Source organism: Polypterus senegalus, chromosome 7 (genome assembly GCF_016835505.1).
Source record: "Polypterus senegalus isolate Bchr_013 chromosome 7, ASM1683550v1, whole genome shotgun sequence".
Taxonomy (NCBI): domain Eukaryota; kingdom Metazoa; phylum Chordata; class Cladistia; order Polypteriformes; family Polypteridae; genus Polypterus; species Polypterus senegalus.
Window position 1 is genome coordinate 36813696 of NC_053160.1, and position 26434 is coordinate 36840129.

General features: G+C 41.4%; 1 long non-coding RNA gene across 1 annotated transcript; it reads right to left on the reverse strand.

Annotated features, from left to right (window-relative positions):
- Positions 1-3028: 3028 nt before the first annotated feature.
- LOC120532474 lies at positions 3029-5507 on the reverse strand. The gene is made up of 2 exons (XR_005634302.1): positions 5277-5507; positions 3029-3656 (listed from the first exon to the last, which is right to left on the reverse strand). It is a non-coding gene; the product is annotated as an uncharacterized LOC120532474 (long non-coding RNA).
- Positions 5508-26434: the final 20927 nt, after the last annotated feature.

Genomic DNA, 26434 nt, shown 5'->3' on the forward strand with positions numbered 1-26434 from the left:
GCAGCTCGGATTTGAATAAGAAACGGCTTATCTGCAATAATAATTTCATTACAGCTATTGCCTTGATTCTGTGTTCTGTACATGTTGTGGGATTAGTAGGAAAGTAGTGTTGGTCACTCACACTCCGGATTATTTAATTATTTTTTTTTCTTTAGTCACCACTCTAGGGATCAGCAGCACAGTTTATAATCATGCCGTCTCTGGACATGGAAAGTCTTCCGAGGAGCGGTACGTCTTAGACGGGTAGCACATCTAGATTGGTAATAAACAATGAGTGTTACGGCACAACCCTTAAGAACTCAGGAAGCTTTGTTTTTTCTGAACTTTCCAACTTCATAGGTGATATTTCTGACTCGAACTCTGATTGGCTGTCTGTCTGTCTGTCTTATAGCAGGTGAATGGTTTTTAAGTTAGGGCGACGGACGTTCCGCAGTAAGGTGTTTGTACTCCCTGATCTCGGCGCAGGAGAGTGACGACGTGTTGTACGTTATAATAAGCACTGTCCTCTGTACACGTGAGAGTAGTGACCCTATAAACGACACGTTTATGGCTGCCCTGTAACATTTAATAGGACGTCTCTGCAGTGTGGTGCCTCAGCTCATCAGTGTCAGCATTGGCTCTTTCATTTGTCTCTGAAGCTGCCCCCAAAAACGGATAAATGAACAGCAGCAAGTAAAATGCATCGAGAGGCCAACAGGAGATGCTGGACTAGGATTGGTTATATACCAGTACTGAAAAAGCCTAGAAAAGCCAAAACGGTACAATACCAGCATTTCGGTATTTTTGATAGTGGAAGTTGTAGTTTTCGAGGAGGGAGGTTGTGCTCAGCCCTTGTGAGAACTTCATTCTTCCTCAATCAGCCCAAACCTGCTCTTTGACACGCAGTGGAGTTGAATGTGAACAGCGCCACTCTGTGCTGGGTAAGAGACTCTGAATGGGGAGCCTGTTGTGAGGAGGTGGGGGGTAAACTTCAGTATTGTCCTGTTACCAGTACAGACACAACGCTATACTGGACATGATTTGCGCCAGAGCAATACAGTTGTGCTTTAAAGTTTGTGAACCCTTTAGCATTTTCTATATTTCTGCATAAATATGACCTAAAACATCATCAGATTTTCACTCAAGTCCTAAAAGTAGATAAAGAGAAACCAGTTAAATAAATGAGACAAAAATATTATACTTGGTCATTTATTTATTAAGGAAAATAATCGAATATTACACATTTGTGAGTGGCAAAAGTATGTGAACCTCTAGGATTAGCAGTTAGTATGAAGGTGAAATTCGAGTCAGGTGTTTTCAATCAATGGGATGCCAGTCAGGTGTGAGTGGGCACCCTGTGTTATTTAAAGAACAGGGATCTATCAAAGTCTGCTCTTCATAACACGTTTGTGGAAGTGTATCATGCCACGAACAAAGGAGATTTCTGAGGACCTCACAAAAAGAGTTGTTGATGCTCATCAGGCTGGGAAAGGTTACAAAACCATCTCTAAAGAGTTTGGACTCCACCAATCCACAGTCAGACAGATTGTGTACAAATGGAGGAAATTCAAGACCATTGTTACCCTCCCCAAGAGTCGCTGACCAATAAAGATCACTCCAAGAGCAAGGCGTGTAATAGTCGGCGAGGTCACAAAGGACCCCAGGGTAACTTCTAAGCAACTGAAGGCCTCTCTCACATTGGCTAATGTTCATGTTCATGAGTCCACCATCAGGAGAACACTTAACAACAATGCTGTGCATGGCAGGGTTGCAAGGAGAAAGCCACTGTTCTCCAAAAAATATTTTGCTCGTCTGCAATTTGCTAAAGATCACGTGGACAAACCAGAAGGCTATTGGAAGAATGTTTTGTGGACAGATGAGACCAAAATAGAACTTTTTGGTTTAAATGAAAAGCGTTATGTCTGGAGAAAGGAAAACACTGCATTCCAGCATAAGAACCTTAACCCATCTGTGAAACATGGTGGTGGTAGTATCGCCAGGACGGCTTATCTTCATTGATGTAACAATGAATTCTGAATTATATCAGAGAATTCTAAAGGAAAATGTCAGGACATCTGTCCACGAACTGAATCTCAAGAGAAGGTGGGTCATGCAGCAAGACAACGACTCTAAGCACACAAGAATGGTTAAAGAAGAATAAAGTTAATGTTTTGGAATGGCCAAGTCAAAGTCCTGACCTTAATCCAATCAAAATATTGTGGAAGGACCTGAAGCGAGCAGTTAATGTGAGGAAACCTACCAACATCCCAGAGTTGAAGCTGTTCTGTACGGAGGAATGGGCTAAAATTCCTCCAAGCCGGTGTGCAGGAATGATCAGAAGTTACCGGAAACAAGAGGGGGTCACACCAGATACTGAAAGCAAAGGTTCTCATACTTTTGCCACTCACAAATATGTAATAAATAAATGACCAAGTATAATATTTTTGTCTCATTTATTTAACTGGTTTCTCTTTATCTACTTTTAGCACTTGAGTGAAATTCTGATGATGTTTTAGGTATTTATGCAGAAAAACATATTTATGCAGAAATAACGAAAATTCTAAAGGGTTCACAAACTTTCAAGCACCACTGCAGTTCTCAAGTTCAGTCCTGGGGGTTTGTCCGTGGCTGCTGGTTTTTGTTTCATTCAGTTTTTGCAATCAGTGAGCTGTTTACCTTTAATTGATTTCATTGTTTAATTGGCTGTCTCTTTATTTGTCTTATTTTGCTTTCAAAGTGCATTAGTGTTAAGTTTTCATTTATACAAAATTAATGAAGACATATACAGTATCCATTCTTTGCCATATCTTTTGATGCCTAACTCTTGTCATTTTATTTTTAATTCCCCTTTTCTATGAGGGTTGTTCTCTTAGTTGTATCAGGATACCGACAGCCATGCTGTTCACCAATGCAAGTGGCATTCGCTGCTAAATGGTGACTATTTTGGGGTTAAAAAAAACAGGTTGGAATGAAAATCTGCAGTGTTTGGGGACCTCCATGACCGAACTTGAGGGTCCTGCCCAGAGCACTCTAAAGGAAGGCAGCAGACTGTATTTGTCAACCCAAGTTATATTTTATTTTCATACATAATGCACCCAACAGTATCAATAAATAAAGGTAACAAAAAACAAATTCAAATCCTTATTATAAAGGAAACTCTGCCGGACGTCCATACACTGCGTCCACATTCCTGCCAAGCAAGGTCTTCAAAGCCACGTCTTCCAACAGATGTTTGATTTGGGCAGAGGCTGCTCCATGGCTCCACACCCCCACCCAGTCCACAACTCCACTGCTTCCCACAAGAGGAAAGGTGACGGCTTACAGTCACTTCATCACGCTAAAAACAACTGCAGCACAAAACGTAGTCACCATTAATAAGAGTTAAAATACCATCTTCAAAAAAAATCACACAATATGGTGTACATTTTTTTTTTCTTTTTCGACTCAGAATGCTCTGAGCAAGTCCCATAATGAATGGTCTTCTATTCCATCTGCTCAAAAGCTTACGGACAGAGCCGGTCATCTGTCTGGCCCACCCGGACATTGGGTAAAGTGTCTTCTTCGTCCATCTTGACACTTTCACTTCTTTCCGCAATTTCTCAAAAACTGGTATTCACAGTTTAAGAGATCCCCGATGATCTGGAGTGTCAAGGCACACTCCGATACACCTTCTTTACCTGAAAGACATGAAACAAAATGAAGAGCCGTTAATGAACGGGATAAACACGCTGGGTACTGCACAAACTCACAACAAGGACAATACAAAGAACAATAAGAAAGCTGCAGCCTCTGTGGACCCTCCTATACGGCTACTGACCCAGAAAATGTCTGGGGCCACCACAGAACCACACCAAAGCACTCTGCTTGGCTCGGACTTCTGTCTCCCCTGCCACTTGAGGTTTCTCCTCACAACTGTAAACTTAATGGGCTTTAGGTTCAAACTCCCATCTCAGGTTCGATGTCCCTTAAAAAGTGACTTGTACCACCAGAGAATTAGCATTCAAACATGCGCCTGACAACAGGAGAGGTAAAGGAGGTCCTCTGTCTGATTGCCACTCTAACGACACACACATTTATACATGGCAGCCATGATGTAACCAAGCATTTCAACCTAACAGTTGTCTCATTTAAGACATCACAGCAGCATCAAGTGGCTGCTCATTTGCACCTTCTTCACCAAGTTAAAAGCCCACAGCCCTCCAAACCCCTGGGCCGCCAGTTGACTTTAACATGTGCCTTACAAAATATAAACCCGTCCAAAGTGGAACCACCACAGTCCTGCTGAGTGCCCCTCATCGTTTAAACTTTACAGGGATGTGCGGTTCAGTCCTGGCAGACTCGTCCGCTGTGCCTTCATTTTACTGTCACTTGGACAACAGCACCACCCAGTGGCCTTTTAAGGAATGACGAGTCAAACGTCAAAAGCTCAGGGAATATCCAGACCCTTCACTCCATCTGCAGTGGTCTTAAATTGTATGTTCTTTTTCAAACAACGTGCAGGTGGTCCCACAGACTCACTACATACAGGGTGACTCTGATTGGATATTCACTCTTTCAGTCAAACTCTATGAGGCTCACGGAGGTCTGCTGTGGGCAGCTATGGAATACTTAAAGGAAAAAAGGCATCATGTGTAAAGATGAGCAGTGAGGCTGAACTATGGCGGCTGGACGGCAGACTGACATTCCCGTTCATTTTATAATGCAGAGAGAGCAAAAATAGACACGAAACACAGCAGATCCACAGATCTTAAGTTGGTGGTTTGCTACGTGAATCATTAGTACAATATTCTGTAATTTGTATTTAATGCAATGTAATGAAGTTGTCTTGTTCAGGCTTAATGCTTATCTAAAAACGCCGATAGAAAAATCCAGGAACTTCACAAAGTCGGTTGTGGAAGTCATGGGGACAACTGACATGGACCAAGAACTTCCCGTCGCCCCCACTATACCCACAGCCCGCTGGGCGTCCCGGCCCGTGTTAGATCCTGCCTGGTATAGGTTTGGGTCTTAACATAACCGAGTGAGCGCCCCACGCCTGCGTCGTGAGCTATGCGGGATGAGAAAAGAAGAACACCCGGCCCGCGCTTTCACTTTCGCCCTCGGTCGTTGACGATCCCCGTCGCCCCGGAACGTCCTAATGCCACTTTTAAAAATGTTTTATCCCACACTGGACGTTTCAAAACGCGTTCGTCCCACCGGGGCCACCTCGCCTCAGATTCCTCACAAGACGGCACCGGAGCCCCTCATAGGTCTGCCCAAAATGTTCGGTCACTTTTTATCATTTATATATTTCTTACCTTGAACTAGTCTCGAGGTCTGAATCTCGGGTATCTTTACGGGGGCTTTCTTCACGACTTTCTTCATGATTGACTGGGGGGATCTCGAACTTTTTTTGCTTTTTATCCGCCTCTGTCTTCTCCACCTGTCTGTCTACCTGATGAGCTTCTTTCTATTTTGCTTCTGTACTGTGACGACTGCTTCATTTTTGTAGTTGGCCTTACGTCACCACAGCGTGACGTCACTACCCCAAGCGTCACCTGACGAATGCGCGCCTCGCCGGCAGGCAGGAAAGAAGGCGCGGGCGGAAACGGGAAACTCTCGGCTCGTGGGGCGCGGGTTTGGGCCGCACAAGGTGACGTCGAAATCAACGACGCTGAAAAACAATAAAACGCCTTCATGGGGTGTTTACTTTCCGTATGCAGTGTGAGGTAACTTCACTGACGGTGATTACGGTGCCTTTTTCTAGGTTTGTTGACAAAAATCTCTTGAATGCCATATTGAGACGACTGACGTTGAAACGTCAATTATTTTTTGTTACAGAAGTGTAGTCAGCCTCCGGGATTGTGGTAATTATTTACCTACTGTATGTGACTCAAAATGAACAATTTTTAATACTCAAAACACGGTATGCCTATTTACTCTATACGCTTTTAGGTGATTTAACTAATGTAACCAACCGTATATATACTGTGTATATTTTTATGCCGTGTATTTTGTGTGATTTTTGAAGATGATTTATGATATTTTTTTTAGTACATCGGCAAACCTGTCGCCCACCCTGAAATGCAAAGGCCTCTTTTTCTTTGCGCCCAAAACAACGTGATAATTAAATTTAAATTACGTGGAAAAGATCAATAAGCCGAAATGAATGGAAAAGGGTTTTATATTTTTTATTGTTTGTAGTGATGTTGTATAAATGTCTATTTTAAATATTAGTAATACCCAATAGGCCTACTTAGCTACAAAATCATCTCAGTAGATTGCATTTAAGTTGGCTCTCTTCATTGGAATTGCTAAAGGGTTAATTCATTTCTTCAACTTAAAAAAGACTAAATATATTTAGTAAACAACATTAATTTTAGAAAAAAAATCATAGGCTTTTTTAAAGTAGTTGCAATTACAGAATAAATTGTAAACTTTGCTTGTAATAGTTGTGGTGATACTGCTAAAATCTGACTAGCAGATAAAATGTAATTATTCATTTGTGTTTAAATGGAAAAAAAAATAATGTAGTCACTCACCATAATGACTTCAAAAAGCCATTTTCTTCAGTGCAAGGCAACTGTCATAAAAAGTCTTGAAAAACCATTTAATAATAATAACATGTATTTATAAGTGGTTAAGATTTTGGGCTTGAAATGCTGACTTGGTGTGACGATGAGCAAGTCACCTGCCCGGGCTCAATCTGGAAACAACAAATGCAACAAAAGAAATGTAACGTATCGTATCTCAAGTGTTGCAGATCTCCTTGGATAAAGGCATCAATCAAATAATAAGTAATAATAATCACAAATATTCAATAGGGTACAGTTGGAATGAAAGCTCAGAAGGAAGAAATACACCTTAATAAAAGGACGAGTGTCTGTATATCTGTGCTCGTCTAGTTGCTGTGTGTCTGTGTTTCCAACAGATGGCACATCACAAGCATTGTAGTAATGCATTTTATTATTAGAAATGTTTGTGATGCGCCGTCTGTAGGAGTAACAAATGCAATGCATTTTACTACTGCATGCACTACATAATTCATTCTAATAGATGGTACACCATCCATCCATTATCCAACTCGCTATATCCTAACTGCAAGGGTCATGGGGGTCTGCTGGAGCCAATCCCAGCCACTGCAGGGCACACACACACCAGGGACAATTTAGGATCGTCAGTGCATCTAACCTGCATGGCTTTGGACTGTGAGAGGCAACTGGAGTAGTCGGAGGAAAACCACGCAGACACGGGGAGAACATGCAGACTCCACACAGGGAGGACCCAGGAAGCGGACCCGGGTCTCCTAACTGCGAGATACCTAGTGTGTACCTAGATCAGGGGTGGGCAAGGTCATTCCTTGAGGGCCGCAGTGGCTGCAGGTTTTTGTTCCAACCCAGTTGCTTCATAAAAAGTCCTTATTGCTCAAGTAACACTTGTGCTTCATTTTAGTTGTCTCACTCGTTTAGATTTTGAACCCTTATTGCTTATTTTAGTCTTAAACAGCTGTAGTCTTGGTTTCTAATCATCCCTTATTAGCAATCAGATGCAAATGACAAAAGAAATTCAGCGTTTCTCCATTAAGCTTGTTTCCATTTACACCTGCGTGTGTTTATTGTGCACTGTTTTGTTTAATTAAATACTTGAATAGAAAATGAAGAGAAAAAAGTGAATGACTGAGAATTACTCATCTGTTTTAACTTCAAATCATGTGGATGTCCTTAGAAAGGAAAAAAGATTAGGATATGAGAACTACCTGACATGGCAGAGTTAAAGCACAAACAAGCCATGAAATTAAATAATTGACAAAGATTTTTTTTTTAAAATTAAGACACTGGGTTAGAACAAAAACCTGCAGCCCCCCAGGAATGTCTTTGCCCACCCCTGACCTAGATGGTACACTGCAAATGTTAATGCTTAGCCAGTCTTAGCCAGTAAGCATTAAATGCAAAGTACTGAATCAAAATGAGAATTAATGAACAGGAATGAAATTTGGAAATTGTGGAAGATCCCCAACAGCTGCACAGAAAAGATGGCTCATTGGGTGCCCATTTGTGCCCCTGGGTTTTCAACATGAATGTTTGACCTAAGTATGGCTGCCTGCTAACATCCAAGGGTAGACCAGGTGGTCAGAATGACATCACCCAGGTGGTCTCTAGACAGATGTGGAGAGCTGCTGCACTGATATGAATGATCCCTGGGAGTCATTGGGCCTGAGCAGATAACACCATGACTAGAGTTGCCAGATGTCTGGCAAAAGGAGGACATGTCCTTCTTCTTGGCCCCATGTCCTCTACCTGGCAGGTAAAGGGTACAAACCTGGAAAATGTCAGACTTTTGCATCCCGCACCAGCACCATTTCAGTAGAGTGCTGGCAGTGCAGAAACTTCACAGTCAGACTTCCAGACTCGAGTGTAATGGGAACCAACACTCTTTGATGCAATGTATTTATACCAGCATGCTTGTAAGTCCTAGGGGGTCCCCTCCTGCTCCCCGCTGTTATAAATAGGCACTGAAAGCTGCACACCACAAGGCCAACGTTGAAGCCCACGAGACAGAGTGAAGCTGTCAGGCCGTCCTCGTTTCTCCTCCTTTCCTGCCTTCAGGGACCTCATTTGGCTACACTAATCATGACAGGCGTGGAGACATGGCGCGGAGTTTGGGGTGGCCAGGCCTGGCGTGGTAAATAAAGTCTGAATTAATAAAGCGGGGATCTTTCATGCACATCACTTATCACGTTCACTGCATTAATCCGAGTCCACTCTTGAGATTCACCATCCTGAAGCCCACCTAATCACTGTGGAACCTACGCAGTCCAATCCAGCATCAGGCAGAGTGGGTACCAGCACCTTTGCTATCTTTCTATCTATCTGTCATAAAATAATGTGCTGCTAGCTCAGAGCGTTCAAGTGAATTTAAAATAATAAGAAGCAATGGGCCAGTGAGATGATGTGAAGGTCTGCAGGCTCCAAGCCACATCAGGTACTTGATTTCCATTTGCAGTGAAAGCCTGCCAGCAGGGAGGACATTGTGACAATCCCTGTGCCGTTGTCATGCAAATGAAGCCACTTTCAGGATCTGTCCTTTGATAAATTGTGATTTCAGTGGGCTCTTTTATCCATAGGATTAGTTCTTTCCCATCCTTCTTTGATTGACCACATTTGTCTCCATTTTCAGCTTGCACAGGCCCCTTTCTTTGACCTTCCTACATGCCCCTACATGCAAGGTGTTTTGCTCAATTTGGTGAGAGGACTGAGCCCCTCTAGGTGAATTGGTTGTCACCTCCATAAAGCTAGGCCAGCCCTTACCCCTAATCCTAAGGACTTGCTGGAGCCCATCCTTTAATCACATAATGCTAAGTAACACACCCCATAGCCGCCATGAAGGTGTCATTCTGCCGCAGAACGTGAACACCAGGCCCAGGTAGCCGCTGTTCTGCAGTGTTGTCATTGGTGTCTTCAAGTCTCATTAAGACCTAGCAAAGCATCTCTTAAGGTCTTGTTATGCCGCAGGAGTAACTCCTAGGTGCTCTCAGGTAGTCCTTATTCTAAAGTGTCACTTTAAACTACAATTACCATTACGCATTCTCAAAAAGACCACAGGAAACAAAATCAGAAACTGGAGAAGTTTACAACAGCATCTCACTTTTTTAAGTAACTTTCTTTTATATTTAGTGCCCTTTATAGTCCCCATAAATCTAAGTTGGTAGAAAATGAATGTCCCTTTTATGGGTGAACTAGCTATGTCACCCACCTAAGATGGTTTGAAATCTAAGTAATCAATGTAGGCCTCACTGTTAATGTTTGCAGTGTACCAAGCCATGTATGTGTCCCTGTCTCTGTTATATTCCATTGGTATGGGATTTATAAAAACAGTTTTGATGTTTGGGATGCATTGTTGGAATGACAGATGCAATACATTTTTATTACCAAAAATATTTGTCATGCATTGTTGTCCACATATTGATTTGGCAACATTTTACACAAAGTCAGAGAGGCGAGATTGCGTTGGTTTGGACATGTGCAGAGGTGAGATGTTAGGTATATTGGGAGAAGGATGCTAAGGACAGAGCTGCCAGGCAAGAGGAAAAGAGGAAGGCTTAAGAGAAGGTTTATGGATGTGGTGAGAGAACACATGCAGGTGATGGGTGTGACATAGCAAGAAGAAGAGGACAGGAAGATATGGAAGAAGATGATCTGCTGTGGCGACCCCTAACGGGAGCAGCCAAAAGAAGAAAAAGATTTGTGATGCATTATCTTTTGGAATGACAGTGACATAGCAACCCGATGGACACGGAGACGGACACACTGACACTTATCCTTTTATAAGGAGGACAGTGTCATTAGGGTCATGTGCAGAGGATACATGACAATGATGTACAGTAGGTACCAATCAACATATAACATGTCCACAGGGAGTGTGGTGAAACTTTAAAATGGTAGCACTCTGCGACAAGATCAAGAAAACGACAAACTAAGACCTTCTCGTACAGCCCTAACAGTCAGAAAATGTGGAAAACCCTGGAGGGCATCTGCATTTTCATAGTGGTGTTCATTTTCAGGGGTTCATGGATGAGAAACGGTACCTTAAAGATGATTTAATGTGGCGTAGTTGCCTGACGGCCTGATTGGCCCCAGTTTCTGCTCTGTGGTAGTCACTCAGTATTTGTCTGATGTCGCACCTTTCATAATGAGCAATATGTTTCAACAAAGCCTGCTGCTTAAAAGTGCAGTTGCACAGCAGCAGATGTCATCAGTCATCAGTGATAAGGTAAAGAAGACCATGAAGTGTGGCTTGAAGCCATCAGGACTCTGCAAGCACAGGCCAGCTGTGGGTTTTTCAAGACCGCTGCTAAAGACAAGTTTGGCCTCACGTCAGCCTGAAGTCCACTATCACAATCTGTGTTTATAGAAAAGCAGGTGATTACCTTTCCACCCCTCACAAATAAACCTTCAGTTCCAGTAAACAACCATGTCACGCAGCAGGTGGAGGACAAATCCCAGTGCTCCTGTGGTTCAAAGGTTGGATCCCATGATGTTTCAGCATTTCTTGTCACCCTATGGTTGTTTTTCTGTTTATATCTTCTCCTGAGCCGAGTCACCACCTCAGGAAACGCCTTGCACGCCACAGCCCTTGCAGCTAATCAGTCCAGGATTTCCTCACTTGAGATTCCATGAGTTTTGCTTCACTGTATAAAAATGAGACTTAGTAACTTTATGATAAATGATAAAACACAAATGGAGAGCCTGTGAGCGACCCAAGTAAGATGCCCTTGTATCTGAGGGCTCCTTGATTTGTTTAATGAGCAGACCTCTATTGTATTATCTGGTCAATCTCCTCCTGACTTGCAAGGAACAAATTCTGAGTGGGATTAATGTATTGAAGCCATTTAGAATATGGCTGACTCAGGCATCCGTGTGAAGTTATTGATTGACAATCAAAGGTAAGTTCTCTTTGTAGAATTTTTGTATGCTTTAAGATGACGAAGTGATTTCCACACCTATCTCAGAACATAATTGTACGTACATTTGAATCCTGGTCTGGTGACAGTGTGCCCCCCATTGTCTCTGCTCATGAATTTGCCCAGGTCTTCACCACCATCTCAACTGCTCATGTTCTCTAAGACAGCAGTATTGAGACTGAAATGTGGGGCTTTTCAATTACAGAACAGTCTAACGGTCCTGTGACCCAAGAGGAGTGAGTGGTTCAAGGCTGAAAGAACAAGAGAGCCTGGGCCATGTCACTGTGAAGTTTACATGTCCTCCCAGTGCCTCCATACCATCCTCTCACAGTCCAAATGCCTTATGGTTAGGTTCATTGTGGACTCACATGAGTGAGTGGTGTATGTGAATGTCTGTGACGACACACCTCATTCCAGGTCTGGTTCTTATGTTGCACACAATGCTGCTAGCTCTGCCCCTCTGCCTGTGAGCCAGATGAAGTAGGTTTCTTAATGAATCCATGGATGGATGAACCATACTGACTTCTAGTCCATTTAACAATCATCTTAAGTATTTTGAAGCTAACCTGCAAGCTCTGAAATGAAGCAGCCCAAAGGAAAAATATGTGACAGCAGTGATGGGATTAGGCCAGCCATGACACAGAGGCCATGTGGTGACTGGCTGTAATTGTGTGTGCTGATGCACATCCAATTGCTAATTCCTCTCTGTGTGCCCCTCCATAAGTCCATTATGCCATGTCAGTACTCATGTTGTAGAATTACAAAAGAAAACAGAATTGTGAACACACCCCTCAAAGTGCCACCCAGACAAGTTCATGTGGTGTTTGCTGATACTGGTAGGCTGCAGTGTTGAGCACCTAAATCAATTTGGATGCTGCTAATAAAGTCTCGTGACCTCCCATTGATTCCCTGAAACTACTTGGACTTGTGACTCTAACAGGAGATTAATAACTGCAGGTTCACTGCCTTGGCTGGGATCGGAGATCTATTGCAAGTCCTAACTGATACAACATGTGATTTGTTTCACACTAATGATGTTCTGCTTTCCTCCCAGAACTACAGTAAATGCAGCCTCAGTTTGTAAAGCACTCTGATGAAATCTGATACAACGCATCGTGTCATCTCGGGGACTTACACATTAAAAAAAAAGTCAGGAAGGAACTTGCAGCTGAAACAGTGTGACATTTAAAGTTACACGCTGGAACTGACTTACGCAAAACCCTCAGTTTCACTTTTAAAGCAGCCACACCAACTAGTAACAAAGTATTACCTCTCACAGGACGCATGAAGCTGAGTGGGATTTGTCAGTAGGGACAACCAGAGAACATTAAAGGATGGGTGAGTAAAATGTAAGCAACAGTAAAACATTCACACAGACGGAACTCTTAGGATTGTGTGGCAACGTTCGGTACACCTGGCACATTAAAACACAATTCAACACTGGAGCAAACACTCAGTCCCTCCACTGGCAGGTGTTCCCTGAGTTGACAGCATTAAATTTTCCTGCTCTTGCTGACATGATCATTAGCGCTACTGCCTGTCAAGTCCAGGCCCAGAGGACAGAGGATCCCCACATGTAAATGAAACCAACTGTGCCACAGAAGCTGAACCAGTCAAAATTACTGTTGTGTAAATTAGAAGACTTATCAGATTGTGTTTTAGGTCCTGTTAATATAAATGGTAAAGAAGGATGTGGATGGAAGAGCATCATGGTGGGGTTGGTTCAGGATACTAAAACGGAAGTTTGTGTAAAGACAGAGGGGAGACTGCCTCCTAGGGCCATGTGTTCCCTCCATATACTGGGTGGTAGCTTCCCTCTGGTATGGTTTCCATTTTGACACTAACAGGGCTGCATGGGAGTTGTAGTTCTGGTGGGTGACCCTGTTGGGGTCCTTTGGCGCTACTGTGGGAACATCCCTGGTCAGAGGGATTTTCTTGCTGACCCTGAAATGCTTCCGGGGGCAAACTTGATATACCAGAAGTATTTGTGGGTTCAGGTTGAAGAGGAGCTGCTATGCTTTTCCAAGTGAGTCAGAGTTGGAAGGAGGATAGCAACAACAACAACAAGAAAAACAGTCATTACCGTAGCACATGTTTACTGTATACACAGAATACAATACAATACAATTTATTTTTGTATAGCCCAAAATCACACAGGAAGTGCCGCAATGGGCTTTAACCGGCCCTGCCTCTTGACAGACCCCCAGCCTTGACTCTCTAAGAAGACAAGGAAAAACTCCCAAAAAAACCTTGTAGGGAAAAATGGAAAAAACCTTGGGAAAGGCAGTTCAAAGAGAGACCTCTTTCCAGGTAGGTTGGGCATGCAGTGGGTGTCAAAAGAAGGGGGTCAATACAATACAATACACAGAACAGAACAAATCCTTAATACAGCATAAAAATACAAATTTTAGAAGCACAGAGCAGAATTTAACAGTAGATGATATCCTATAATAAGATTTAGATATTTTTAGAGTCCTGGAGACCTCCTACATCAAGCTGCCTCCCCCATTTGGCCGTTCCACGGCTGAAACAGTGCTGGGCCAGCCAATCCGATGAAAGGACCCCTCTTTCCCACGATTCCTGTGATCCTCCAACAGGGATGACTTTACCATAGGCAGGCACAACAACTTGGCAGGTGGGCCCTGGCACCAAGTGCCACATTTGAGTACCGAGAACAGAAACAGAATAGGTGAGGGTTAGTATCAAGTTATAACTACCATGTTACTGATGTTTTAGTGCTAATGACTAACAACAGAGATGCAATTTGTACAGTTAATCAGCAGCTCTACTCAGGATATGCTAAACGGAAGTAGTGAGTCTTCAGCCAGGATTTAAAAGCTGAGATCGACGGGGCACCTCTTATAGTAGCAGGCAGACCACTCCACAGTTTAGGGGCCTGTAACTGAAAGTTCGACCTCCCACTGTTATTTTATTAATCCTTGGAATCAAAAGCAGACCGGCATCTTGAGATCTTAATGTGCGCTCTGGTTTGTAAGTCACGATAAGTTCAGACAAGTAAGCTGGACCTTGGCCCTTTAATGCTTTATATGTTAAAAGGAGGATTTTGAAATCTGCCCTAAACTTAACTGGGAGCCAGTGTAAGGATTTAAGAACTGGAGTGATGTGTTTGCATTTTCTTGTTCTTGTAATAATTCTTGCAATCGCATTTTGGATTAACTGGAGGCTGTATAAAGAACAGTTTGAACATCCAGTGAACCCCACACTGCAGTAGTCAATCCTACTAGAAATAAATGCATGAATTAAGTTCTCATAATCCTGTTTATTTAGAATGAGACTTAGTAACTTTATGATAAATGTTAAAACACAAATGGAGAGCCTGTGAGTGACCCAAGTAAGATGCCCTTGTAGCTGAGGGCTCCTTTATTTGTTTAATGAGCAGACCTCTATTGTATTATCTGGTCAATCTCCTCCTGACTTGCAAGGAACAAATTCTGAGTGGGATTAATGTATTGAAGCCATTTAGAATATGTCTGACTCCGGCATCCGTGTGAAGTTATTGATTGACAATCAAAGGTAAGTTTTCCCTGTAGAATTTTTGTATGCTTTAAGATGACGAAGTGAGTTCCACACCTATCTCAGAACATAATTGTACGTACATTTGAATCCTGGTCTGGTGACAGTGTGCCCCCCAATGTCTCTGCTCATGAATTTGCCCAGGTCTTCACCACCATCTCAACTGCTCATGTTCTCTAAGACAGCAGTATTGAGACTGAAGCGTGGGGCTTTTCAATTACAGAACAGAGTCTAACGGTCCTGTGACCCAAGAGGTGTGAGTGGTTCAAGGCTGAAAGAACAAGAGAGCCTGGGCCATGTCACTGTGAAGTTTACATGTCCTCCCAGTGCCTCCATACCATCCTCTCACAGTCCAAATGCCTTATGGTTAGGTTCATTGTGGACTCACATGAGTGAGTGGTGTATGTGAATGTCTGTGACAACACACCTCATCCAGGTCTGGTTCTTATGTTGCACACAATGCTGCTAGCTCTGCCCCTCTGCCTGTGAGCCAGATGAAGTAGGTTTCTTAATGAATCCATGGATGGATGAACCATACTGACTTCTAGTCCATTTAACAATCATCTTAAGTATTTCGAAGCTAACCTGCAAGCTCTGAAATGAAGCAGCCCAAAGGAAAAATATGTGACAGCAGCGATGGGATTAGGCCAGCCATGACACAGAGGCCATGTGGTGACTGGCTGTAATTGTGTGTGCTGATGCACATCCAATTGCTAATTCCTCTCTGTGTGCCCTTCCATAAATCCATTATGCCATGTCAGTACTCATGTTGTAGAATTACAAAAGAAAACAGAATTGTGAACACACCCCTCAAAGTGCCACCCAGACAAGTTCATGTGGTGTTTGCTGATACTGGTAGGCTGCAGTGTTGAGCACCTAAATCAATTTGGATGCTGCTAATAAAGCCTCGTGACCTCCCATTGATTCCCTGAAACTACTTGGACTTGTGACTCTAACAGGAGATTAATAACTGCAGGTTCACTGCCTTGGCTGGGATCGGAGATCTACTGCAAGTCCTAACATACACAACATGTGATTTGTTTCACACTAATGATGTTCTTCTTTCGTTCCAGAACTACAGTAAATGCAGCCTCCGTTTGTAAAGCACTCTGATGAAATCTGATACAACGCCTCAGGTCATCTCGGAGACATAACACATTAAAAAAAAATCAGGAAGTAACTTGCAGCTGAAGCAGTGTGACATTTAAAGTTACACGCTGGAACTGACTTACGCAAAACCCTCAGTTTCACTTTCAAAGCAGCCACACCAACTAGTAACAAAGTCTTACCTCTCACAGGACGCATGAAGCTGAGTGGGATTTGTCAGTAGGGACAACCAGAGAACATTAAAGGATGGGTGAGTAAAATGTAAGCAACAGTAAAACATTCACACAGACGGAACTCTTAGGATTGTGTGGCAACGTTCGGGTACACCTGGCACATTAAAACACAATTCAACACTGGAGCAAACACTCAGTCCCTCCACTGGCAGGTGTTCCCTGAGTTGATAGCATTAAACTTACCTGGTTTCCATTTTGACACTAACAGGGCTGCATGGGAGTTGCAGTTCTGGTGGGCAACCCTGTTGGGGTCCTTCGGCGCTACTGTGGGAACACTCCCTGGTTAGAGAGAAGTTCTTGCTGACCCTGAAGTGCTTCCAGGGGGCAAACTAGATATACCAGAAGTATTTGTGGGTTCAGGTTGAAGAGGAGCTGCTATGCTTCTCCAGGTGAGTCAGAGTTGGAAGGAGAAGGATAGGAACAACAACAGCAAGAAAAACAGTCATTACCGTAGCACATGTTTATACACAGGATGTATCTCAAAGTTTTTTACAAAATGTCAAAGAACAGGTTACAAGAAAAGAAAATTAAAATTAGGGACAAAAAATAATGAGTAAGTAACATACAAAAGATAAAGCAATATGTAGATATCTAATTAATAGAGGAGAAGAGGATGGTCCTAAGATATAGAATTTTTTTTAAGTCTCTAAAGATGAGTTTGGTGATGAGGTCAGATGGCAGGAGAGGACAGAAAAAGTCCTGCTTGATATAAATGTTCCTTAGTTGCTCCTCATTGTTTCCAGACTTCATCCGTGGGCTTTCTGGACAGCCAGGGCACTTGCCTTCATTCCAGCATCACTGGATGCACAGTGCCTCCTTGGTCAGATGGTGGTGGTGGTTGAAAATGCAACAAAGGGAGACCAGAAAAGAAAGCAGAAAAAGTTGAGATTAATAAAGATTGCAAATTCATTAAAGCAGATGATAAGTCTATGCATGTATTATCTGTTAGAAGTAAAACTAAACTTAAAAAAAAGCCAAATATAAAAAATGGGTCTTTAGCCATTTTTAAAAAATGATTCACAGTGTTAGCTTGTTGTATCTCAGTTGGTAAAGTATTGATCTTTGGTACATAACAGCAAAATGTCGTTAATGGGTTTAATAAGCAAATCACTACTAAAAAATTGAAGGTTTCAATATGGACTGTTGGGGGTCAGGCACTCCAAAATATAGGAAAGGAACAAGATTATTTAAGGCTTTATCTATCATTAGTAGCATTTTAAAATCAATTCAAAAGGACTCTGGTAACCATTGTAATGACACTAAAACTGGTGAGATGTGCTCAGATTTTCTTTTTCTAGTTAAGATTCTTGCTGCTACATTCTGCACTAAATGCTGCCTTTCGTCGGTAGTCCTGTTAGGGGTGCATTTCAGTAATCTAGTCGAATAAAACAAAAGTGTGAATCAATTTCTCATCATCTTGAAAAAGCAGTCCTAGTAATCTGATTAATATACAACATTTTAGGTCAGAGTCCATTATTATTATAACTAAATTCTTTACTTACATCTAGACTTTTAACACAAAGGGATGACGTTTATTATTAAGACCTTCATTAATTCTATTTTTACCAACCACTAAGATTTCTGGGTTTTTTTTCTCCTCAATTTAGTTTGAGAAAGTTACTCATCCATTTGGAAATACTGCTAAGACATTGAATCTGAGAGCCCTGAGTGTCTGGGTCATCAGATTCTGTAGATAAGTAAAGCTGCATATCATCTGCATAGCTGTGGTAGTTCACCTTGTGCTTTGAGATAATCTGACCTAATGGAACCAAATAGATTGAAAATAACAGCAGGCCCAGAATAGATGTTTGTGGTACACCATATACAATATCATGGACATCTAAAGTACAAACACTACAACTAACAAACAAATTTCTACCTGTTAAATAAGCCAAAACCAATTTAAGATGATGCGGAATCATTGACTTATATGAATACTGTGGTCTGTGGTGCCAAGTGCTGTGCTCAGGTGTTAGAACAAGATAGATAGATAGATACTTTATTAATCCCAAGGGGAAATTCACTCAATCCGTGGCCTGTGTTAGCATTCACCTACAGGTATAACCAGTGCAGTTTCTCTACTATGATTTGCTCTAAAACCTGACTGAAACTTGTTTATGTTGACTTAAGTAATCATGTACCTGCTGAAAGTCGGCTTTTTCTAGAATTTTACTTTAAAAAGCAAGCTTAGAAATTGGTTTAAAGTTGTTAGACTGAGGAGTCAAGATTATTTTTCTTGAGCTGGGGTTTAACTATTGCAGTCTTTAGACAGTCTGGGAGGACCCCCATATCTAATGTAGAGCTCACCGTGTCAAGTGCACTATCAATGAGCATATTAGAGAAAAAGCTCCACAGTGAGGAGTAGAGTAAGAAAAGCAAGAGAATTGTGAATAATTGTGTGTTTAGAGTATGTATGGAAATGACGCCAATAGTGTAAGGACAATAAAGGAAAACAAAAACAATCTTTTGAACCCGGACAGCTGTTGGTGCCAATGTGTCTGAGGTTTGGGGGTCTGAGATGCCCCCTAGTGGTCACAAATCAAAATACATTTCCAGATGCAAATGTTAAGGCGATTGCATTATTGCTTCTCCTGGCTGAAATAATCTGTCCCAATATTTCAGATGTTTATGTTGATAAGATGAACGTATAGTGCTGAACTCAGGAACAGTAAGGTAACGCAATAAAGGCAATGTATGTTAATTCGTCTGATTCCTTTTTAAATTAACGAGAAACGCACATCTTACAGAAGTTAAAAAAACGGGCTTTATTACTATTTCATCAGCCATGTGTGCAAGGCAAGAAGCACATGTGCCAGGTCCTTTAAGTGTGCTGCGTGCAATCTGGTAACAGAACCTATAAATAAAGCGTCAATTTGACAAGCATATCCGTAACACGGGGCGGCACGGTGGCGCAGTGGTAGCGCTAATGCTTCGCAGTTAGAAGACCTGGATTCGCTTCCCGGGTCCTCTCTGCGTGGAGTTTGCATGTTCTCCCCTTGTGTGTGTGGGTTTCCACAGGCCCGCACCTAGGAAATTCTGGGCCCCAGGCAGCTGACAGAGTTCAGGCCCCTTTCGTGTTTCAAATATGTGCGTATATTAAAAAAAAAAAAAAAAACTCGAAAAAGGTGGGCCCCTATTTAGCTCGGGCCCCTGACAAGTGTCATGTTTGTGTCCCCCCACCCCTGGCCTGGTTTCCGCCGGGTACTCCGGTTTCCTCCCACAGTCCAAAGATGTGCAGGTTAGGTGCACTGGCGATTCAGCTCGGGGTTTGTTTCCTGCATTGCGTCCTGTGTTGGCCGTGACCCTATAATTAGGATATAGCGGTTTGGATAATGGATGGATATTTGTAAAGCACAAGGAAATTATCACAGGTCTCACGCTTATTTTCGAATTCATGTTAACAAATAATGACTTATAACATTTTTTTGTGCAGTTGAAAGATGTCAGTATTTTGACAAAGGAAGATGACTTACCCATGTAAATAAGCACTTTAATGAGCTGTTCATCTCAATTCGGTTATGTGTTTGCATATAAACGCACTTGCTGATTCCAATCAATCTACAAATATAAGAAGAGAACGTGCAAACCCCACGCAGATCCGGGTGTTGTGAATGACAGCTCTGTGCTACCCTCTGCCAGTGTTAAAACATCTGTACTAATCTTACAAAACAGAATGACGTGTATCCTTATAACGTCTGGTCAGTTCTTCAGTCGCTTAATATCTCGCTCGACGACAGAGGTAGATTCGTGCAGTTTGGAAAACGCAGCAACATCTTTGCGAAAAAAAACGAGTAGCCTAATGGAAATAATCTTCTGTACAATTCTCGAATAAAGCATAATTCGGAAATTATTAGAAACAGTTGTACCTTGTTTCATTACAAACTGATGGATACAAGCAGAGCTGACTAAAATGTTATTAATGCCCAGTGTCATTACAGAACATCGAGATGACAGTGAGAATGGGAGAAAGTGAAAGAGGTCCGCATGTTACGAACACAGTGAGGATTTCCCTTTATTAAAAAACAGTAGGATCAACTTAACCAGCGGTTCTAACAATTATATTTCACTTTTAACCATAGCTTGATATGTTGTGTGCAATTAAATCTTATAATTATCTTCACGCCGTATACGAGAAACTGCTGAATCTGCACAGCGTGTTTGGGTGGTCGACTAAGAAAGACGGAATTACATTGGAGGGCGAGGTTCTGGGCTCGGTGTGTTATATTAACTCGTCTTTTCACAGAATTTAATGGAGTTGCCTCCCCTGCATCTGAGAGGTTCAGGTGTGAATTCTGCGGCCGTTCGCACCTTTACGCGAAGTTAAATGCGTGGTGGGACGTGTTAATTACTCAGTTGAAATGTTAAATAAGGGGCTCCTGAAAGTGACATTGCTACATGAGCGCCGCGGTGTGTCGGCCCTTTCTTTTGTATTTCGTATGCCACCCTCCACGCCATAAAAGCCGTGTGCTATCTATTTAGATCCGCGTTGTTATAATGAAGAAGCTGTGCCTGAAGCCACCGGTCAGCAAGAGTATTTAATGATTAAAGTCCACTTACACAGAAAAGCAGCAGCAAACGTGTGCCATAAGCATAAAGCCGATGTCAGCAGACTAGAAAATGTTGTCCTCAATTCGAATTTGAAATTTTCAAGAAGACCTTAAAATACCAACTTTAAAAATGACAATATTGTAAAAACATTTAAAAAATAATTAATATATCAAACAATAAATCTGAGAAGTGTAGTAACCTAAACATGATTGGAGTAAATTGTCCCTCTTAATACTGTATAGAACACTGTTATAACCACCAACTGCATGTTTTTATGATATTTTTAAAATTCAAAACCATGAACCACCAACCAGAACTCACACGCAGTTTTGAACAAAAAAGTGAACTCCCCCCAGCTCTTCAAGCAGCACACAGCACCAACCCAAGCAGTCCCTCCAAATTTAATTATTACATGCAAACATTTTGAAAATATTAATTTATACATGTCCCTTTTTGAGATATAAGGCTTCATCATTAAAGTAAATAATTTCAAAAATGGCTGTAAAGTTGTCAACACTGTCTAACATTTGGACATCTCACACACATCCAAAAGTAATATCTAAATGTGTTGTCATTAGTGTGCGTAAAGAAAAACACAATAACAAAACAAAAAAAAATTGTGATGTTTCTCCTACAGTACATTGAAAGGTACTTTGAAAACGCTTATTAACAAAGTAATGAACATGAGCTGTATAGCCAAGTCTGATTCTACACCACAAGTTGTGTCCAAAGACGGAGACATTTTATGTTATTTGTTTTATAGTTAAAAGTAGCCTGATACTTAATAATTTTGCAGGAATGACCTATCATTCTCATTCCTTTTCAAAGAATAAGATATAAACCTGAGCTTAAATACAAGACCTGCACCTCATTTGTCAATATTTTATTTCTTTTATCACAACCTGTCAAATTATAAATATCCATGTTTCCCTAAGAAGACACAGGAATACAAGTTTTTGATTGTCCAGGAATAACATCATTCAAATTCTTCTTGAAACACTTTGGTGCCTACTCTAGAATTTACAGCTAGAAATTAATGAGTGCATCTTTTTTTATTTTGATATTCAAAACCTGTCAACATTTTCCTCACTGTACATCCCCGTGAATAAAAGCATATAAACTGAAAATTTTAAATGGAATGAAGTTGTCCAGGGAAGACGTATCTTTCTAATTCCTTGTAAAACGGAAGTTTTAATGCCAAATCTTAAGTTTACAAAATGTATTTAATTTATGAATGTTTCATTTCACTTTTTGCAGTTTGTTAAATGGCCCATTTCTATGTATCCTCATGAGGACATGTGACAGTGGTGTAAAATTGGCCATAAAAGACGTATCACTAAAATTCGTTTTAAACAGTAACACTTAGGCCTGATCCTGAATTCACAGCCTGCATTTCACTTGTGAACTTTACATTTCAGTTTTCAAAATCTGTCAAATATTGCACTCATGTGTAAGCCGGAGTACAGACAACAGGAGAATGGAGTGGAGGTCATCAGTGGCCTCCTTTGGGAGTTGGTCCTTGGACTGTTTCTTTTTCTGATTTCTATTAATGACAGTTTCTAGTATAGTTAGTAAACTATTTACAAATGATACTAAAATCAGAGGAATAGCAGGTACTGAGGAGGGAGCAAAAACAAACCAGAAAGACGTGGACAAGTTTCAGAACTGGACGAGCAACAGGAAAATGCTGTTTAATGTTGAAAAGAGCAAAGCGCTAAACATGGACAAAAAGAACATTAATTATAAATACAAGACCTCATAACAGTCCTAAAAGAAGAAACCTCTGAACAGAATTAGGGAGTTTATGTTGATACATTTTCATCATCTAAGTAATGCACAGAAGTAGTTAAAAAGGCAAATGAAATGTTTGGTTATATTGTAGAAACTGTTGAATATTAATTAAGAAATGTTATTCTCAGACCATTTAATGCACTAGTGAGACACCATCTGGAGTCCTGTGTGCAGATCTGGTCACCGCGCTACAAGAAAGACATAGCAGCACTTGAAGCTGTGCAGAGGAGAGCAACCCGATGCATCCCAGGACTTAAGGACGTGTTGTACTCTAACAGACTCTGAGAGTTATAAACCTGTCTATCATCGAGCAGAGGAGAATCCGGCTTTTCAAAATTCTCAAAGGCACTGGCCAGGGATGCCCAATCTCTACTTCATAAAGGGTGTTGCCACTGTTCCAAGAGCTCTCCACAAAGTGGGTCACCACACAGGTAATCTACGTGCAGAAAACAAAACCAGATTTCAAGGTGGGGTTTTTAACAATTGTTGACCAATCCCCTTGGTGACTATTCAGCGATATACTGAGATTCACTTTCTGATACAGCCAGAGACACCGGCACAGCTTTTAGGTCATTTGGTAAAACACTTTACGTTCGACTATCATGATGACCTATAACCCCAGAAATATTTACATGCAGTTATATTTTAATTGTTCATTGCATACTTTGTATTTTGAACATAAGCAATCAATTGTTCTTAGTAACAACCAGCTTCAAAAATGTAACAAAGTATAATAGTTGCTAAATATACTTTTTTAAAATTTGCATTTAAAAATACTTTAAAGAACAAATTCCTATTTAAACCTACTCAAGTACAGTAATGAAAGTAAAGGCAATGTGTTACTCTTCACCACTGCCGTCTGATGTTATGTGTTTACATACCACGACAGAATGGAAAAAAAGAGAAAAACAAAGGAGAGAAATTGTAGCTGAACTTGCTGTACCTGTAAAGCCTTTGCATGGACACTGGCTCTTTCAGGCAGCACATTATTGATTGAAGCAAACATCTGAAGCCCCATGTCCACCTTGTGAATATTAAGGTTTAACTGTATATAAATGAAGGAGACATCTGATGACACTGTCCTACTCGTCACACATTATTTATTCTTCTTTTTAACAAACAAAAATGTGTCTTCAAGTCTTTGCTTGCTTGCTGTCCTTTTCTGTCCTTTTGGCATTTTGTCAAGCTAACTTTACCTTGATAAATCAAAGATACAATGATGTACTCTGTACTAATTTCTGGATGCCCCAGCGCCATGCTGATGCTAACCAAGCTCTTTATAGGCGTGTTTCTGAGTACATACAATACAGGCGCACGCCATGTAAGTATTGTAAGGACTCTGACAAGTGGCATCAGCCTGGCAATTACTTCATCAGTAAGTCAGAAGCAGTACATACGGGCATTCGATCAACCGATTGAGCAGCTTCAGCACCAGCCGCAAGGGAACCTATAAAATGGGCAAGCCTGCCACAGTTACACAATATTCCGCTGAAGTACGTAGCGATGAACAACTGGGTTGGCTTTAAGATGACATTTACAATGGTCTACTTTAATGATAAGGTAAACTATGAGATTAAAGTGGAAATTTTGATATTAAAGCCCAAATTTCCAACCTTAATCACAAAATACACCATTTCACCATACCCTTATTTTTTTTCTCTGTGGCTTAAAATTTCCCCCTTAGAAATGTACAAAATGGCATTAGAGGTGGCATATATATATATATATATATATAGTCACATAAGTGCGATTAGTAAGGATCTGGGTGGACCAAGTGGAGGTAATTACCCACCAGACCAGGGGATGGCGGGGTGCTCTAAACCTACATCTGTTATGTCTGCAGGCCAAATACAGGAAAACCTGCCTGATTTAACATCAATTTCCGGTTCCTGTTCACGACCGCACATTTGGGTGACAAACAAGCCAGTTTCCCTTCCTGTTCGTAAGCGCCAATGGTTTCCGCATGTGTTCAGTCTCTCCCTGTGCATTTGGTGTGAACTCTTTGTGCTCTTTTTCGTTTCTCTTTCAGTTCTTACACGCTGGTGATTTACGCACATGTTAAGTCTCTCCTTGTACAGTACATTGTTCTCAGTCAGACGTGCATCACGCAGAGGTTCTTTGTGGTATAGCGGGTCCACAGCTCACATCAAGAAGCCAGTTTTAAATAAATAATCTGTGTGCTTGCAGTTTAGCAAGGGGGCGTGGTGGTTGATTGCTACAGCTGCCACGTCCTCTTCATAAATACAAGCGCAAGGCAGCTAAAGGGAGGAAAAAGAAAAGAAAGACAGAGATAAGCAGGAAGCAGTGTGGAAAGAAACGGTGTGAGTGAGCGAGCGCGCGCTTGCAGGCAGGTAGCTGGACAGTGAGCCCAAGCAGGGGTGTTTTGGCCGACACTCGGTGTGGCAAAAGGAAGCGGTCACTCCAGCTGAGCGATCAAGGAGCTGGAGTGACCAGAAGAAAGATGGCTGGCCGCGTAAGGCCAAGAAGGCAGTTGAAGAATGCACCGGCTTGTTTTTAAAGAGACTGCTTTGAGCATTGTTTTAACCTCGTTGTATTTAATGAAAACTTTTTTCTATTGGATTTTAACCTCCACTTCACTTCTGTTTTTATGGGATTTGTTTATTGTAGGATTCTGAAAGCACTGCACTTTATTTAATTTGGACATTGTTTTTGATTATTGTTTTGTTGATTTTAATAAAAGCACTTGGCATTTTTGCACCATCCCCTTGTTCCATTGTAGTGCCTCACTGTCATGCTCATCCATCATCTCCTCTCCACCCAGTTCCTCCTCACTTCCGTCCTGTCAGAACTCGACTCATGCAAGGTTAGTTTTCTTGGTTGTTTATGGTTAGTTTACAGATTTTTCAAATGTTAATTTTTTTCCCTGTGCTTAAAACTCATTAAAAAAGTGTTTACAGAGAGCGGTTCGTAAGGCTATAGCTTGAACTCTTGCAATGTTAGTTTTCTCTGTTCAAGGTTTTCTTACTGTTATTCAAGGTTTTTACATTTATTTTACTATTACACTGTGCATTCTATGGTATAATTAACTATTTTTGTGCTTAAAAATCTTTAAAAAAATATATTTACGGTCCAGAACGGATTAATTGTATTTACATACAATCCTAGTGGGGAAATTACTTTTGGTCACGACCAAATCGGGTTGCGACCACAGTTCTGGAGTGAATTACGGTCGTGACTCGAAGTCCCACTGTATGTGTTGTTTGAGCTCAAGTTGAATCCCCCAGAATAATACATTGACTACTGCAGAACATTTCCAACAGCTTGCTGCATACATCAAAGCACCCAAGTCTCCTCAGGAAGTACAGTCTGCTCTTGTACAGTGCCACTGTGTTGTCAGATCAGTCCAGTTTGCTGTTTATTCGAACCCGCAGGTGCTCCTCTTCCATGTCCTCTCCAATGAGGTCTCTCTGACATTCTGGAAGTCCACCATCAACTCTGTTGTCTTGCTGATGCTGGGCTGCACCACAAGTCAAAGTCCTCCTCCAGCCTCTTGTACTCCAACTACACTAATAACGAAGAAGAGTCGATGGTTCATTTTAATAGGAAGTATGTTTCTCTGAAGCAATTTGAAAGAAGCAAAATGTAATATAGCAATGAATATAAAAAGTGTGTTTCTTTGTTCTTTAATCATCTTTCCCCAAACGTTATGTCCTTCTTCTCCTGTCTCTGTGGACTTTAGTGTTTAATGGTTGAATGAAAGGCTTTGGATCTTTTTAGGATATGAAAGGTGTGTTTTTTTATTTGTACTTTTAAATCTAAAACACAAATGTGATATAAATGC